General features: G+C 46.6%; 1 pseudogene; it reads right to left on the bottom strand.

Moving 5' to 3' along the window:
• Positions 1 to 16,994, bottom strand: part of LOC124005052 — a 91,235-nt pseudogene that overhangs the window by 30,179 nt on the left and 44,062 nt on the right.

Here is a 16,994-nt window from a genome sequence, read left to right as displayed (position 1 = left end):
TCCAAAGTGTATGTCAAAGTATGTTGTGTTGTTATCAGTGAGTGAATTGTGTGTTACGGTGAGTATGTGTGGTTGTGAGGGAGATCAGGACAGAGTGTGTGACGAATCCAGGCTAAGCAGTGAGCCGCCGGGGGGATGATACTGTACAGCCTGAGGCCTGGATGGATGGATTACTGGCTCGTTACACTACAGGGTCACAGACCTAACAGTAAGCCTAGGGCCATTACCAAAATAGCTTGAATTGGTGTTCCAGTGTATGGGGGTCATTGCCGTAACGGTGAGGCCCTAATGGGTGTTAGGGTCGGTGCCATAACAGAAGGCTATATGGGACCTGAGTTGGTGTCCATAAATGATGAGTTTCAGAGTCACATGTGATAGGCTGCATGTGGTCAGACTAGTACAATTGACCTTTTTGATTGTTCCAGTTCCCGCATAATATTTTCTCGTTCGAGTACTATTTTTAGATCAAGGAAACAAATATGTGCACATTTATCTTTGGTTAATGCAAACATTGATCAACAATGCCTAATTTATCATAACCATTACGGATAATTGATCCTAATTGCTAAATTGCCTCACATATATATGTATATTAATTCAATAAAAAAACAAGTGCCATTTAAGATTAATTTATTGAAACTATAATATCGTCAGGTTATATTATATCGTGGAACACAATCTGGAAAAAGGTAGTAACGTCAGCAATGTGGCGTTTGCCTGTAGAACCCTATGGCTGTGCAACAGCACAGCGTTGATTTGTTAATTTAGCAGATAAGACGCTCTTATTTCCAAGCCCTTATCACAGTCAAGACATCTATTTTAAAGTTTTAAAACCCTCATCTATTATAACAGAGTAAAATAACAGAATGGTGCCAAGTGATTAGCATCTCCCATCTGGAACAGTTATTCTCATAGTGATCATTTGAAATTAGTCTACATTTTTCAGGGTTACAAACCAAAATCTTATTTTTGATATACAGACGTTGGATTCAGTGTATTACGCCTGTTCCTTGGAATTCTCTAAATTGATTAACAATACTACATTGAACACTGCATGGGGATGAGTTCTGTGCAGGACATCTGTTTGGTGAGGAGCCCTGGACTTGGTAGAATATTTATGATTAACAATACTACATTGAACACTGCATGGGGATGAGTTCTGTGCAGGACATCTGTTTGGTGAGGAGCCCTGGACTTGGTAGAATATTTATGATTAACAATACTACATTGAACACTGCATGGGGATGAGTTCTGTGCAGGACATCTGTTTGGTGAGGAGCCCTGGACTTGGTAGAATATTTATGATTAACAATACTACATTGAACACTGCATGGGGATGAGTTCTGTGCAGGACATCTGTTTGGTGAGGAGCCCTGGACTTGGTAGAATATTTATGATTAACAATACTACATTGAACACTGCATGGGGATGAGTTCTGTGCAGGACATCTGTTTGGTGAGGAGCCCTGGACTTGGTAGAATATTTATGATTAACAATACTACATTGAACACTGCATGGGGATGAGTTCTGTGCAGGACATCTGTTTGGTGAGGAGCCCTGGACTTGGTAGAATATTTATGATTAACAATACTACATTGAACACTGCATGAGGATGAGTTTTGTCCAGGAGGCCAAGACTTGATTAAAATTGTTGTTGACATTAATTTTTACGATATAGACAATTGTGACTTTGTGGTGGTGGTAACCAGTGACAACCGCAAATTACCCTAAGCGGAAAATGACAAAATTAAGCAGAAAATGACTAATTTATTCCCAAACTGCAGCTCATTGTTGGAACATTATTTCTAAGAAAGGGAATTTAGGGAGCAGCATTGTGTGATGCTTGGCTTGGTTTCTTTTTTTGTTGTGTCCCACAAATGCACATGTACAAATAGAACACTAGTCAAAGCAAATTAACGTTGTCTTCAAGAGAACATTTTGACCAAATAGATTTACAGTATTGGGAAAAAAATTGAATCTCTGGTAAAGATTGGGTTGACGTCAGTTTGAGTACTCAACTTCAAATCAAATCAAATGTTATTGGTCACATACAGAGATGTTATTGCGAGGGTAGCGAAATGCAGTGATATCTAACAAGTAATCTAATAAATTCACAACAACAACCTCACACACAAATGTAAGGGATGAATAAGAATATGTACATATATGGATTAACGATGGCCGTGCGGCATAGGCTAGATGAGATGAGTGATATAGGATATGTAAACATTATTAAAATGGCCTTACTTAAAGTGACTAACGATAGGCATAGACAAGATGCAGTAGATGGTATAGAGCAGTATATACATATGAGATGAGTAATGTAGGATATGTAAACATTATTAAAGTGGCGTTATTTAAGGTGACAATTGATACCTTTATAAAGTTCATTTCTTAAAGTGGTCAGAGATATGAGTCTGTATGTTGGCAGCAGACTCTCTACGTTAGTGGTGGCTGTTTAACAGTCTGATGGCCTTGAGATAGAAGCTGTTTTTCAGTCTCTCAGTCACAGCTTTGATGCACCTGTATTGACCTCGCCTTCTGGATGATAGCGGGGTGAACAGGCAGTGGCTCGGGGGATTGTTGTCCTTGATGATCTTTATGGCCTTCCTGGATGATCGGACCACCATTTTATTACGTTTGCAATCGCAACAAATAATCTGCTCAGACCCAAACCAAGGATCATCAAAAGTCATGCTATAAATTCTCAGACAATCCAAAGATTCCTTGATGCCCTTCAAGACTCCCTCTGCCTACCCAAGGATGTCAAGGGACAAAAATCAGTTAACCACATAACTGAGGAACTCAATTTAACCTTGCACAATACCCTAAATGCAGTCACACCCCTAAAAACATTTGTCATAACAAACTAGCTCGCTGGTATACAGAAAATACCCGAGCTCTGAAGGAAGCTTCCAGAAAATTGGAACGGAAATGGCGCCACACCAAACAAAGTCTTCCTACTAGCTTGGAAAGACGGTACCGTGCAGCATCGAAGAGCCCTCACTGCTGCTCGATCATCCTATTTTTCCAACTTAATTGAGAAAAATAAGAAGAATCCAAAATGTATTTTTGATGGCTGTCGTAAAGCTAACTTAAAAAGCAGCATTCCCCAAGAGAGGATGGCTTTCACTTCAGCAGTATAACAATTCATAAACTTCCTTGAGGAAAAGATCATGATCATTAAAAACCAAATTACGGACTCCTCTTTAAATCTGCGTATTCCTCCAAAGCTCAGTTGTCCCGAGTCTGCAGAACTCTGCCAGGACATAGGATCAAGGAAGACACTCAACTTTTTTAATACTATATCTCTTGACACATTGATGAAAATAGTCATTGCCTCTAAACCTTCAAGCTGCATTCTGGACCCTATTCCAACTAACCTACTGAAAGAGCTTCTTCCTGTGCTTGGCCCTCCTATGTTCAACATAATAAACAGCTCACTATCCACCGGATGTGTACTAAACTGACTAAAAGTGGTAGTAATAAAGCCTCTCTTGAAAAAGCCAAACCCTGAGCCAGAAAAATATTTTTTTTAACTATCGGCCTATATCGAATCTTCCATTCCTCTCAAAATGTTTTGAAAAAGCTGTTGCACAGCAATTCACTGCCTTCCTGAAGACAAACAAAGTATATGAAATGCTTCAGTCTGGTTTTAGACCCCATCATAGCACTGAGACTGCACTCGTGAAGGTGGTAAATTACCTTATAATGACGTCAGACCGAGGCTCTGCATCTGTCCTCGTGCTCCTAGACCTTAATGCTGCTTTTGATACCATCGATCATCACATTCTTTTGGAGAGATTGGAAACCCAAATTGGCCAACAAGGACAAGTTCTGGCCTGGTTTAGATCTTATCTGTCGGAAAGATATCAGTTTGTCTCTGTGGATGGTTTGTCCTCTGACAAATCAACTGTAAATTTCAGTGTTCCTCAAGGTTCCATTTTAGGACCACTATTGTTTTCGCTATATATTTTACCTCTTGGTGATGTAATTTGAAAACATAATGTTAACTTTCACCGCTATGCGGACGACACACAGCTGTACATTTCGATGAAACATGGTGAAGCCCCAAAATTGCCCTTCCTGGAAGCCTGTGTTTCAGACATAAGGAAGTGGATGGCTGCAAACGTTCTACTTCTAAACTCGGACAAAACAGAGATGCTAGTTCTAGGTCCCAAGAAACAAAGAGATCTTCTGTTGAATCTGACAATTAATCTTGATGGCTGTACAGTCGTCTCAAATAAAAATGTGAAGGACCTCGGAGTTACTCTGGACTCTGATCTCTCTTTTGACGAGCATATCAAGACTGTGTCAAGGATAGCTTTTTTCCATCTAGGTAACATTGCAAAAATCAGACATTTCTGTCCAAAAATGATGCAGAAAAATTAATCCATGCTTCTGTCACTTCTAAGTTAGACTACTGCAATGCTCTACTTTCCGGGCTACTCTGATAAAGCACTAAATAAACTTCAGTAAGTAACTTCACTAAATACGGCTGCTAGAATCCTGACTAGAACCAAAAAATTGTATCATATTACTCCCTACACTGCTAGCCTCCCTACACTGGCTTCCTGTTAAGGCATTAGCTGATTTCAAGGTTTTACTGCTAACCTACAAAGCATTACATGGGCTTGCTCCTACCTATCTTTCCGATTTGGTCCTGTCGTACATACCTACACGTACATTGTCCCTAGAATTTCTAAGCAAACAGCTGGAGGCAGGGCTTTGTCCTATAGAGCTCCATTTTTATGGAATGGTCTGCCTACCCATGTGAGAGACGCAGACTCTGTCTCAATCTTTAAGTCTTTAAGAGACTCATCTCTTCAGTAGGTCCTATGATTGAGTGTAGACTGGCCCGGGAGTGTGAAGGTGAAGGGAAAGGCTCTGGGGCAACGAACCGCCCTGGCCGGTGCACCTCTCTCCACTGGGATTCTCTGCCTCTAACCCTATTACAGGGGCTGAGTCACTGGCTTACTGGTGCTCTTCCATGTGTCGGGGGGGCTAGGTCTCTCTCCCTCTCTCCCTCCTGGACTACCTGGACTACCTGGCATGATGACTCCTTGCTGCAACATATGAAAGCTGGTGGTTCCTTTTAACATGATTCTTCAATATTCCCAGGTAAGAAGTTTTAGGTTGTAGTTATTATAGGACTTTTCATTAACCTTTTACTATTGGATGTTCTGATAAACACTTTATTATTGCCAGTATAACAGTATAGCTTCAGTCCCTCTCCTCGCTCCTCCCTGGGCTCGAACCAGGAACACAACGACAACAGCCACCCTCGAAGCAGCGTTAACCATGCAGAGCAAGGGGAACAACCACTCCAAGACTCAGAGCGAGTGATGTTTGAAACGCTATTAGCGCACGCTAATTAGCTAGCCATTTCACTTTGGTTACACCAGCCTCATCTCGGGAGTTGATAGGCTTGAAGTCATAAACAGCGCAATACTTGACGCACAACGAAGAGCTGCTGGAAAAACGCACGAAAGTGCTGTTTGAATGAATGTTTATAAGAGAAGTTTACTGTTGGCTAGCAACTTACCTTGGCTTACTGCATTCGCATAACAGTCTCCCTGAACGAGGCAGTTAACCCACTGTTCCTAGGCAGTCATTGAAAATAAGAATGTGTTCAGAACTGACTTGCCTAGTTAAATAAAGATTAATTAAAGGTGTAAAAAAAACACACAAAAAAACAATTCGACGAACAAAAATAACGATTTCCGATTTTTATGAAAACTTGAAATCGTCCCTAATTAATTGGCCATTCAGATTAATCGGTCGACCTCTACTCTAGAGACAGCAGGAGCGGTAGAGATACTCTCAATGATCGGCTATGAAAAGCCAACTGACATTAACTCCTGAGGTGCTGACCTGTTGACTGTGATTATTATTATTATTATTTGACAATGCTGGTCATTTATGAATGTTTGAACATCTTGGCCATGTTCTGTTATAATCTCCACCCGGCACAGCCAGAAGAGGACTGGCCACCCCTCATAGTCTGGTTCCTCTCTAGGTTTCTTCCTAGGTTTTGGCCTTTCTAGGGAGTTATTCCTAGCCACTGTGATTCTACACCTGCAATGCTTGCTGGGGTTTTAGGCTGGGTTTCTGTACATCACTTTGAGATATCAGCTGATGTACGAAGGGCTATATAAATACATTTGTTTTGATTTGTGACACCGGTGATGCGTTGTGCAGACCGCACCGCCATGGCAGGAATATGGGGTTTGAGATAGTGTCAGAGTCCATGTGCTTTCTGGTCACTGCCAAAACTGTGTATTGGGAGATAGGGTCAGTGCCAATACGATAGGCCTACAGTATAAAGTGTATTGGGAGATAGGGTCAGGGTCAGTGCCAATAGGATAGGCCTACAGTATACAGTGTATTGGGAGATAGGGTCAGGGTTAGTGCCAATACGATAGGCCTACAGTATAAAGTGTATTGGGAGATAGGGTCAGGGTCAGTGCCAATACGATAGGCCTACAGTATAAAGTGTATTGGGAGATAGGGTCAGGGTCAGTGCCAATACGATAGGCCTACAGTATACAGTGTATTGGGAGATAGGGTCAGGGTCAGTGCCAATACAATAGGCCTACAGTATACAGTGTATTGGGAGATAGGGTCAGGGTCAGTGCCAATACGATAGGCCTACAGTATACAGTGTATTGGGAGATAGGGTCAGGGTCAGTGCCAATACGATAGGCCTACAGTATACAGTGTATTGGGAGATAGGGTCAGGGTCAGTGCCAATACGATAGGCCTACAGTATAAAGTGTATTGGGAGATAGGGTCAGGGTCAGTGCCAATACAATAGGCCTACAGTATACAGTGCTTTAGGGGCTAGAACTGGTGTCATAGTCATAACAGTCAGCTTATGTCAAGCAGACGTGCACAACGTAACAATAAACCTATATCTGGGGCCGAAGCCCGAGCTCGGAGAGGAATTGGGGCCTGGATCACTGCCATAAGACAGTCATGTGCATTAGGATCCTGTGTAAACAGCACATGGAGCAGGACACGCTTGGTGTTATTGAGTTTCCTTACCGGAGTGCCCTGCTCAGCTTGTCGTAGTTCATCTGGGGTTTGCACTTGCGGGCCCCCCATAACCGGGCCACCTCATCAGGGTCCTTGATGACAAACTCTCCATAGTCCCCCTGCCAGGCGATGACATCATGGTACTCCTCCTTCCTCAGCAGCTCCAGGATGAAGTGCCACAGCTGGATCTGTCGCGAGCCGGGGCTCGACTCAGGTTTGTAGGCCCAGTCTGGAAAGGCAAACCCTGGGGAGGAGAGGGGGGAGACCAGGGAGAAGGGAGTTAGCCTGGAGGTCCGTGGAGCACAGCCATTTTTTATTTTTTACCTTTATTTAAATAGGCAAGTCATTTAAGAACAAATTCTTATTTTCAATGACGGCCAGAACGACAGAATGGTACCTTGTCAGCTCGGGGATTCGAACTTGCAACCTTTCGGTTACTAGTCCAACGCTCTAACCACTAGGTTGCCCTGCCGCCCCATACTGATGGACTGAGATGATTAGCCTTCATAGAGGACAGCACGTTCAGAAAGGCTATGCTCTCAGTCTAAATGTTCACTTATTTCTGTGAGTTTAGGCAGCACACAGTAGGCAGCACATAAAAACCCAACATTTGGGCCAATAGCTAAGTCACAGAAATGCTGTTTAGTTGCAGGGCAAGACATGAATATTGATTCCTACTCCAACGGGGGGAGAGGAGTTGCCTCTAGCCCTGTCAGGCGTTCTCAGGTGAAGAGTGTTCTAGAAGGCGTGTTGTAGAAGAGGAAATAGGATTAGTGAGGCCTACTTGTGCTCGGTCTTTTAGTTCTTGGTCTGTAGCTTAGGGATGTATTTGGGATCCATCTGTACATCAGTCTGGTTCTGTTTCTACTGTTATTAAGGCGTACACAGTGCTGCACATCATTGAGTGTGGCTGCTTGTCACTCACACCTGCCTGACCTGGCCTCTTCTCTGCCCTCCTCTTCTTTCCTCTCCTCCACTCTACTTTGTGTTGTATCTGAGTCAAGGTAGACTGGGTGTAGAAACCACAACAGTCCTGTCACCGTCACTGCTAGGGCGACCACCCAACCACAACAGTCCTGTCACCGTCACTGCTAGGGCGTCCACCCAACCACAACAGTCCTGTCACCGTCACTGCTAGGGCGTCCACCCAACCACAACAGTCCTGTCACCGTCACTGCTAGGGCATCCACCCAACCACAACAGTCCTGTCACCGTCACTGCTAGGGCGTCCACCCAACCACAACAGTCCTGTCACCGTCACTGCTAGGGCGACCACCCAACCACAACAGTCCTGTCACCGTCACTGCTAGGGCGTCCACCCAACCACAACAGTCCTGTCACCGTCACTGCTAGGGCGTCCACCCAACCACAACAGTCCTGTCACCGTCACTGCTAGGGCATCCACCCAACCACAACAGTCCTGTCACCGTCACTGCTAGGGCGTCCACCCAACCACAACAGTCCTGTCACCGTCACTGCTAGGGCGACCACCCAACCACAACAGTCCTGTCACCGTCACTGCTAGGGCGTCCACCCAACCACAACAGTCCTGTCACCGTCACTGCTAGAGCGACCACCCAACCACAACAGTCCTGTCACCGTCACTGCTAGGGCGACCACCCAACCACAACAGTCCTGTCACCGTCACTGCTAGGGCGTCCACCCAACCACAACAGTCCTGTCACCGTCACTGCTAGGGCGTCCACCCAACCACAACAGTCCTGTCACCGTCACTGCTAGGGTGCCACCCAACCACAACAGTCCTGTCACCGTCACTGCTAGGGCGACCACCCAACCACAACAGTCCTGTCACCGTCACTGCTAGGGCGACCACCCAACCACAACAGTCCTGTCACCGTCACTGCTAGGGCGACCACCCAACCACAACAGTCCTGTCACCGTCACTGCTAGGGCGTCCACCCAACCACAACAGTCCTGTCACTGTCACTGCTAGGGCGTCCACCCAACCACAACAGTCCTGTCACCGTCACTGCTAGGGTGCCACCCAACCACAACAGTCCTGTCACCGTCACTGCTAGGGCGACCACCCAACCACAACAGTCCTGTCACCGTCACTGCTAGGGCGACCACCCAACCACAACAGTCCTGTCACCGTCACTGCTAGGGCGACCACCCAACCACAACAGTCCTGTCACCGTCACTGCTAGGGCGACCACCCAACCACAACAGTCCTGTCACCGTCACTGCTAGGGCGTCCACCCAACCACAACAGTCCTGTCACCGTCACTGCTAGGGCGACCACCCAACCACAACAGTCCTGTCACCGTCACTGCTAGGGCGTCCACCCAACCACAACAGTCCTGTCACCGTCACTGCTAGGGCGTCCACCCAACCACAACAGTCCTGTCACCGTCACTGCTAGGGCGACCACCCAACCACAACAGTCCTGTCACCGTCACTGCTAGGGCGTCCACCCAACCACAACAGTCCTGTCACCGTCACTGCTAGGGCGTCCACCCAACCACAACAGTCCTGTCACCGTCACTGCTAGGGCGACCACCCAACCACAACAGTCCTGTCACCGTCACTGCTAGGGCGTCCATCCAACCACAACAGTCCTGTCACCGTCACTGCTAGGGCGACCACCCAACCACAACAGTCCTGCGCTGGAAACACTCACTGATCTCCCTGCCGTGATACTACTCTAATAGTGAACACACACGACCACAACACTGGTTCTGTTTCTATGTCTGTGGAATACTATTCATAATGAAAACCTCTCCATCTCTTTTCCCTGATTCTGTCACTCTTTCCTACTGGCAGAGGAAACAACACGACCTAGTCCTCCCTCCCCCAAATGTACAACGGAAACTCAAAGTGTGAAAGGCGGAAACAGACGGTGGGTGTGGGCACATGTTCATGAGTGTTTGTTTGTTTGTCTGCCTGCTCGACTGACCTTGATGTAAATGTGTATTCAAGATTGAGAATAAGCCAGTATGTGAGTGAATGAGTGTATATACATGAGGCTTGAATGACGAGTTGAATGCACTTGAGAGGCTATTTCCTCACGTGGTCATGAAGATGTGACAAATCTGAGCCAGACTGGGTGTTAGCGTCACCGGAGTGTTTCAAATCAAATCACATTTTATTTGTCACATACACATGTTTAGCAGATGTTAATGCAAGTGTCGCGAAATGCTTGTGCTTCTAGTTCTGACAATGCAGTAATAACCAACGAGTATTCTAAACTATCAATTCCACAACTACTACCTAAAACACACAAGTGTAAAGGGATAAAGAATATGTAAATAAAGATATATGAATGAGTGATGGTACAGAACAGCATAGGCAAGATGCAGTAGATGATATAGAGTACATTATATACATATGAGATGAGTAATGTAGGGTATGTAAACATTATATTAAGTGGCATTGTTTAAAGTGGCTAGTGATACATTTTTTACATCAATTTCCATTATTAAAGTGGCTGGAGTTGAGTCAGAATGTTCGCAGCAGCCACTCAATGGCTGTAGACAGTTTAAATTAGAGGGAAACGCTGATCACCTACTGTTCAGTATGACGAACATCCTCTCTACATAACCATTACTCTGCCAGAGAAGAACGGGAGTCCATAGTTCCGTGATAAAAATCAGGCCTAGTCAATGCCGACCAATCCCATTCATCAGGGTTTGAGGCCTCAAACTTTCTCCTGACTCACATGGCAGGATCTAAACATATATTGACCACATTTGAAATATGAAAACATCAGACAAATTAACATTTCAGGGTGAACTATCCCTTTAAGGTCTAGCGACATCATGTGTGTGTATGACATCACAACAGCAGAAAAGCCACTACTAGTACAGATGAGCCCTGAAAAGCATCAAAATAACAAAATGTAGCTAGATGTTGGGGGGGCTTTCTACATGACGGACAGATTGATAGATAAACTTAGCAAAAAAAGACATGTCCTCTCACTGTCAAACTCGTTTATTTTCAGCAAACTTGACGTGTAAATATTTGTATGAACGTAAGATTCAACAGACAAACTGAACACGTTCCACAGACATGTGACTAACAGAAATGGAATCACGTGTCCCTGAACAACTGTATTAAGTACTGCAGTGCATCTCTTCCTCATGGACTGCACCAGATTTTCCAGTTCTTGCTGTGAGATGTTACCCCACTCTTCCACCAAGGCACCTGCAAGTTCCCAGACATTTCTGTGAGGAATGGACCTAGCCCTCACCATTTGATCCTATAGGTCCCAGACGTGCTCAATGGGATTGAGATCCAGGCTCTTTGCTGGCCACGGCAGAACACTGACATTACTGTCTTGCATGAAATCACACACATAACGAGCAGTATGGCTGGTGCCATTGTCATGCTGGTGGGTCATGTCAGGATGAGCCTGCAGGAAGGGTACCACATGAGGGAGGAGGATGTCTTCCCTGTAATGCACAGCGTGAGATTGCCTGCAATGACAACAGGCTCAGTCCGATGATGCTGTGAAACACCGCCCCAGACCATGACGGACCCTCCACCTCCAAATTGATCCGCTCCAGAGTACAGACCTCGTGGAAAGGCTCATTCCCTTCCACGATAAACGCGAATCCGACCATCCCCCCCGGTGAGAAGAAAACGCAACTCGTCAGTGAAGAGCACTTTTTGCCAGTCCGGTCTGGTCCAGTGATGGTGGGTTTCTGCCCATAGGCGACGTTGTTGCCAGTGATGTCTGGTGAGGACCTGCCTTACAACAGGCCTACAAGCCCTCAGTCCAGCCTCTCTCAACCTATTGCGGACAGTCTGAGCACTGATGGAGGGATTGTGTGTTCCTGGTGTAACTCTGGCAGTTGTTGTTTCCATCCTGTACCTGTCCCGCAGGTGATGTCCGGATGTACTGAACCTGTGCAGGTGATGTTACACGTGGTCTGCCACTGTCCATCCTGTACCTGTCCCGCAGGTGATGTCCGGATGTACTGAACCTGTGCAGGTGATGTTACACGTGGTCTGCCACTGTCCATCCTGTACCTGTCCCGCAGGTGATGTCCGGATGTACTGATCCTGTGCAGGTGTTGTTACACGTGGTCTGCCACTGTCCATCCTGTACCTGTCCCACAGGTGATGTCCGGATGTACTGATCCTGTGCAGGTGTTGTTACACGTGGTCTGCCACTGTCCATCCTGTACCTGTCCCACAGGTGATGTCCGGATGTACTGATCCTGTGCAGGTGTTGTTACACGTGGTCTGCCACTGTCCATCCTGTACCTGTCCCACAGGTGATGTCCGGATGTACTGATCCTATGCAGGTGTTGTTACATGTGGTCTGCCACTGCGAGGACGATCAGCTGTCCGTTCTGTCTCCCTGTAGTGCTGTCTTAGGCGTCTCACAGTACGGACATTGCAATTTATTGCCCTGGGCACATCTGCAGTCCTCATGCCTCCTTGCAGCATGCCTAAGGCACGTCCACGCAGATGAGCAGGGACCCTGGGCATCTTTCTTTAGCTGTTTTTCAGTCAGTAGAAAGGCCTCTTTAGTGTCCTAAGTTTTCATAACTGTGACCTTAATTGCCTACCGTCTGTAAACTGTTAGAGTCTTAATGACCGTCCCACAGGTGCTATGTGGGCTTAAATAGGTCTGCCTTGGTGAACCAGATTGACTAACTGCATAAGGGCAGTTTGGGGAGTTCTCAATTATTGACAGATTTATTTTTTATATATATTTGTTGCTGAAACACAGCTTTGATAAGATGACACAGGCAACACACACACACACACACACACACACATCGCGTGTCAGGTCAACGAGTGAAATGGATCCCTGGTAAAGTAGATAGACAAACTCTGCCTACCAACCTCTGAACAACGACTACAAAACCAACCATCATCATCATCACACGTACAGATATGGAGACAGCATACCGTGTGTGTAAATAACAGGGTAAATACACCCCCCTGAACAGCCAGCAAAACATGGGATGAAAGCACAAGTGTGAGTAGTAATAGTGTGTATTAATGAGTGTGATCTTGGTAGGAAACAATGTCTCAGCAACCAGAACCCAGTAGTGTGTTGTGATACGGGACAGACATGTCTTCTCTACAGGGATTCTGAGGACAATAGAGCCACAACAGGTGTCTTTTCATCACACACCAAGGCTGTGTCCTATATGTTACACCCAGAGGCCAAACCTGTCCTGAGTCACCGTGGATCAGTTATCACAAGAGGCTGCTCATACTAACACAAGAAACAGAGACCACGACAAACACACACACACAGCGCCACTAACACTGAAGCCATAACATGTCCACAGGTCTGTTTGATGGGGTTTTAAGCGACCCCACAGTGGGCCTTGTGTGTGTGTGTGTGTGTGTGTGTGTGTGTGTGTGTGTGTGTGTGTGTGTGTGTGTGTGTGTGTGTGTGTGTGTGTGTGTGTGTGTGTGTGTGTGTGTGTGTGTGTGTGTGTGTGTGTGTGTGTGTGTGTGTGTGTGTGTGTGTGTGTGTGTGTGTGTCAGAATGCATCAATGCCATGCTGGAGAAAAGCAGTATGGGACCTCACCCCCCCCCAAACTTAACCTCTTTGACCTCTACTCCTCCTGCTCTCCTCCAACCATCTCTGGTGCTCTCTTTCCCTCCTGGGGGAGACACCAGATAGCCATTACAGCACAGAGAGGAGAGGAGCCACACACACCATCAATAATGCAGCAGCTAGGCTGTGTGTGGAGGGTGAGGGGGAGGGCTAATCTCTGCCCTGGGACACTAGATCTCAGGGTGTGGAGAGGTGTTAGTAAGTGAGAATATATAAGGGGGGTGGTAAGTAGCTACAACTTTTGGTTGGGGGATGGAGGGAGTCCCGGTGGGGGCTGAAAGAGAAGGAGGGAAGAGGAGACAGGGTGAGTCCTAGGACAAGGAGAGAGAAAGGGGGAGGAGGGAGAGTGGGAAACAAGAGTGGGAAGAGAGAGAGAGACAATGGTTGAAGAGGGTGTTGGAGAAAGAGGGGGTGTAAAGAGGGGGATGAGATCATAGCTCGTCTGGTAGTCTGTTGTCATCCAGGTCACATTGCTTACCCCCCTCCCTTGTTCTCCCTCTCTATCTCTGTGGATGCCCGTCTTCCTCTGTGTGATCGCTTTGGCGGGCCTTTTCTAGACTTCTAACGTTGGAGTTATTTCAACTATGTAGAGGGACCAACTACAATGACCTCCAAACAGCACAGAGAGAGAGAGACTGGGGGAGAAAGGGAGAGGAAAAAGTGATTGATAGCGAGAAGGAGAGTAACGTGGCCATATCTACAGCTGGTTTTCTGTGAGGGACAAAGTGAACACAGTGTGTGTGTGTGTGTGTGTGTGTGTGTGTGTGTGTGTGTGTGTGTGTGTGTGTGTGTGTGTGTGTGTGTGTGTGTGTGTGTGTGTGTGTGTGTGTGTGTGTGTGTGTGTGTGTGTGTGTGTGTGTGTGTGTGTGTGTGTGTGACACTAGAAGCATATGAGGCCTTGAATCTGATTCTGAACTCCAATTGCTGACACACATGTACACAGTATCATCTCCTACCCTCCTCCTGAGTGGCACAGTGGTCTAAGGCACTGCATCTCAGTGCGAGAGGCATCACTACAGATCATGGTTCAATCCCGGGCTCTATCACAACCGGCCGTGATCGGGAGTCCCATAGGGCAGCACGGAATTGGCCCGGCGTGGTCCAGGTTAGGGGAGGGTTTGGCCAGATTAGGGGAGGGTTTGGCCAGGGTAGGGGAGGGTTTGGCCAGGTTAGGGGAGGGTTTGGCCAGGGTAGGGGAGGGTTTGGCCAGGGTAGGGGAGGGTTTGGCCAGGGTAGGGGAGGGTTTGGCCAGGGTAGGGGAGGGTTTGGCCAGGGTAGGGAGGGTTTGGCCAGGTTAGGGGAGGGTTTGGCCAGGGTAGGGGAGGGTTTGGCCAGGGTAGGGGAGGGTTTGGCCAGGGTAGGGGAGGGTTTGGCCAGGGTAGGGGAGGGTTTGGCCGTCATTGTAAATAAGAATTTGTTCTTGCCTAGTTAAATAAAGGTTCAATCAATCAATAACCCCCCCCCCCCCTTTGTGAGCAGTGGTGCCTGGGTACCATTGGCACAGTGACTGACTGACACACGGCCTCTAGCTAGAAACAGGGGGGGTTAAAGGAGGGTGGAGAGGGAAAGGGGATGTAAGACAGAGAGGGAAGCTGGGAAAGGGTGAGGGATGAGTTAGGGAAGAGAGAGGTTTACTGTTCATATTTCATTCAGTGTTTATTATCCATTTCACTTGCTTTGGCAATGTAAACATATGTTTCCCATGCCAATAAAGTTGGGAGGCAAGATGTGTGACTTGTTGCCACAAGGGCAACCAGTGAAGAACAAATACCATTGGAATTACAACCCATATGTATTTATTTTAACTATTTGCACATCGTTACAACACTGTATATAGACATATGACATTTGAAATGTCTCCTAACTTGTAACTTTGTGAGTGTAATGTTTACTGTAAATTTTGTATTGTTTACTTCACATTTGTTTATTATCTATTGCACTTGCTTTGGCAATGTTAACATACGTTTCCCATACCAATAAAGCCCTTCGAATTGAGAGCGAGAGAACCAAGTCTACCTGACAAACTACGGAGGGAATGTAACTAGTCAGAAATATATAGATAGGTGAAAGTAGTGAATAAGAAATGTGAATAAAGCTGTGTCCCTGGGACAAAGTGAGAGGAGACGGAGCTGAGTCGAGCCAGGAGCCTATACCCAGTTAGGGTCGTGTAGCTGTCATTGTTCAACTACTGGGACATTCAGTACAGTGAGAAAGACCGAGTGAGAGAGACAGAGCGAGAGAGAGAGACGTGGAGGTGGGGGAGCACTGGTGGCCTTGGAGGGACAAAAATAGACCCATACATACACTGGGGTTATTGTTCCACAGAGAGACAACGAGAGAGCATGAGGGGGGAAGGAGATAGAGAGAGAGAGAGAGCATGAGGGGGGAAGGAGAGAGAGAGAGAGATAGAAGTCAAGAAGTGCTGCGAGAGGGGGAGGTGGAGCAAGAAACAGGAGACAAATCCTACAGGAGTCTGGTGTCCTGTACTAACAACATTATACATCCAGTAACACAACCATACAACTCAGTGGACAGTTTATTAGGTACACCCATCTAGTACTGGGCCACTGTAGCCATGAAAGGAGGCACCTGGTCAGCAACAATGTTCAGATACACTGTAGCGTTCAAACATTGATTCATTGGCATGAAGGGATCTAACATGTGTCAGGAAAACTGCAGCCTGTACCGTTGACACCAGGCAGGATGGGGCCATGGACTCATGTCCCAACACCATTAAACCAGCAGCAGCCTGTACCGTTGACACCAGGCAGGATGGGGCCATGGACTCATGCTGCTTACCCCAAATCCTAACTCTGCCATCAACATGACGCAACAGGAACCAGGATTCATCGGACTCGGACCAGGCAATGTTTTTCTGCTCCTCAATTGTCCAGTGTTGTTGATCACGTGTCCACTGGAACAGCAGCTTCTTGTTTTTATCTGATAGGAGTGGATCCCGGTGTGGTCGTCTGCTGTAAAAGCCCATCTGTGACAAGGATCAATGGGATGTGCGTTCCGAGATGCCGTTCTGCACACCACTGTTGTACTGCTCTGTTATTTGCCTGTTTGTGACCCGCCTGTCAGCTTGTATGATTCTTGCCCTTCTCCTTTGATGTCTCATCAACAAGCTGTTTTCACCCACAGAACTGCCACTGACTGGATGATTTTTGTTTCTAGCACCATTCTGGGTTAACCCTAGACAGTGTTGTGGGTGAAAAGCCCAGGAGGCCAGCCAATTCTGAGATACTGGAACCGGAGCGCCTGGCAACGACAATCATACCACACTCAGTTGCTTAGGTCACTGGTTTTGCCCATTCTAACGGAATGCCTCAATGTCTGCCTGCTTTATATAGCAGACCACGTGGCTCACTGTCTGTAGGAGCGAACCATTTCGTGAACGGGGTGGTG

Source organism: Oncorhynchus gorbuscha, linkage group LG19 (genome assembly GCF_021184085.1).
Source record: "Oncorhynchus gorbuscha isolate QuinsamMale2020 ecotype Even-year linkage group LG19, OgorEven_v1.0, whole genome shotgun sequence".
NCBI lineage: Eukaryota > Metazoa > Chordata > Actinopteri > Salmoniformes > Salmonidae > Oncorhynchus > Oncorhynchus gorbuscha.
The sequence above is the reverse complement of the archived record's forward strand: the minus strand, read 5'-3'. Positions and strand labels throughout refer to the sequence as shown.